The sequence below is a fragment of the Arachis duranensis genome, chromosome 5 (assembly GCF_000817695.3).
Source record: "Arachis duranensis cultivar V14167 chromosome 5, aradu.V14167.gnm2.J7QH, whole genome shotgun sequence".
In the NCBI taxonomy this organism is placed as follows: domain Eukaryota; kingdom Viridiplantae; phylum Streptophyta; class Magnoliopsida; order Fabales; family Fabaceae; genus Arachis; species Arachis duranensis.
In genome coordinates, this window is record NC_029776.3 from 73,876,300 (window position 1) to 73,878,528 (window position 2,229).

General features: G+C 42.5%; 1 non-coding gene across 1 annotated transcript; it reads right to left on the bottom strand.

Moving 5' to 3' along the window:
* Positions 1–440: 440 nt before the first annotated feature.
* Positions 441–544, bottom strand: LOC127748068 (small nucleolar RNA R71). Its single transcript, XR_008010011.1, has one exon. It is a non-coding gene; the product is annotated as a small nucleolar RNA R71 (small nucleolar RNA).
* Between the last annotated feature and the right edge of the window lie 1,685 nt (positions 545–2,229).

Genomic DNA, 2,229 nt, shown 5'->3' on the forward strand with positions numbered 1-2,229 from the left:
CTCTAAATCTCAACATGGATAGAGAAGTTCACAACCATGAGAGAGCTGATGGAAACAATGCCATTCCCGAGAGGAGAGTTCTTGGTTCATACATAAACCCAACCTATGGGAATTATGGTAGCAGCATTCAGAAACCACCCATTCAGGCCAACAATTTTGAACTCAAACCACAGCTAATATCACTAGTGGAGGATCATTGTTCATTTGGTGGGAGTGCTAATGAAGACCCAAACCAACATCTCACAAAATTCCTGAGAATTTACGACACTGTGAAGTCCAATGGAGTCCAAGAAGATGCCTATAAACTGCTCTTGTTCCCATTTTCACTTAGGGACAAGGCAGCTAAGTGGCTGGAATCATTCCCAAGGGGGAGCCTAACAACCTGGGATGAGGTGGAAAGCAAGTTTCTGGCACGTTTCTACCCCCCACAAAAGGTCAATAGGCTTCGATCTGAGGTTCAGACTTTTAGACAACAAGATGGTGAAACTCTCTACGAGGCATGGGAGAGGTTCAAGGATTTGACAAGGAAATGCCCACCAGACATGTTCCATGACTGGGTGCAATTGCATATTTTCTATGATGGACTTTCTTATGAATCAAGGAAGGCTGTAGACCATTCATCAGGAGGTTCATTGAACAGGAAAAAGACTGTGGAAGAAGCCATTGAAGTGATTGAGACAGTGGCTGAGAATGAGTACTACTATGCTTCAGAGAGACACAACACTAAGGGAGTCATGGAGCTGAACCATGTTGATATAATTCTAGCCCAAAACAAGGTGTTTTGCCAAGCAACTAGCAGAGCTCACCAGGAAATTAAAAACAAATCAAGTGGCTGCAATACACACACAAGATCAAGAGGAAGTAAGCACTGAAGGAGGTGATTGGGAAGAGGCCAACTATGTGGGAAATCAACAAAGGCAACCATATGATCCACATTCCAACACTTACAACCCAGGCTGGAAAAACCACCCAAACTTTGGGTGGGGAAACCAGCAAACCCAACCACAAAACCACAAACCTTACAACCCCAACCAACATAACAATTCCACATACCAAAACTCCAACCAAAGATCATACCAAGCCACACAAAACACTTACTCCCAACCACCATATCATGGCCAAAATAACCAACCTGCCCAACCTAATCCGAGCCAACAATTTCAAGATCAATTAAACAGGATAGAAGGAATGCTTGCAACCATGAGTCAAGACATAACCGAGTTGAAAGCCTTTAAGGAAGAAGTAAATTCTAACTTGCAAAACCAAGGAGCTGCCATCCAGAAGCTAGAGAATCAAATTGGGTATTTGTCTAAGCAAAACCCTGGGCCAAGCGTTTCTCATGCTGCCAAAGCTATTACAAGGGAAGAATGTAATGCCATAACCCTCAGAAGTGGAAAGAAGCTAAAGGAGATCTCAAAGGAAACCACAGAGGATGAAGCAAAGAAAAATGTAAGAGACAAGGAACAGGGACAATCTTTTACACCGTCTGCAACAAAAGAAAAAGAAAAAGAGGTCTTGAAACCTTATACACCCAAAGCACCATATCCTCAATGTTTGATGAAAAGTGAAAAGGATGGCCAATTCTCCAGATTCTTGGAGATTTTCAAGAAGCTTCAAATCAACATTCCGTTTGCTGAGGCAATAGAGCAAATGCCACTCTATGCAAAATTCTTAAAGGAATTAATGACCAAGAAGAGAAGCTGGAGAAATGAGGAAACTGTGTTGTTGACTGAAGAATGCAGTGCCATCATTCAACACAAATTGCCTCAGAAATTGAAGGATCCAGACAGTTTCCAAATCCCCTGTATCATAGGAGAAGTCATGGTGGAGAAGGCCTTGTGTGACTTAGGGGCCAGTATCAATTTGATGTCTCTAACAATGATGAGAAGAATGAAGATTGAGGAAGCCAAACCAACAAGAATGGCCCTCCAACTGGCAGATCGAACTTTTAAATTCCCTCATGGGATAGTTGAGGATTTGTTGGTGAAAGTGGGAGATTTTATATTTCCTGCCGATTTTGTGGTGTTAGATATGGAGGAAGAAGCCAAAGCTTCAATAATTCTGGGAAGACCCTTCCTGGCTACTGCTGGAGCCATCATAGATGTCCAAAAGGGTGAACTCACTCTTAGACTACATGATGAGCAATTGGTGTTTAACGTATTCAAGGCAACGAGCTATCCATCAGAATCACTAAAGGAATGCATGAGGGTGGAGTTAGTGGACATTGCA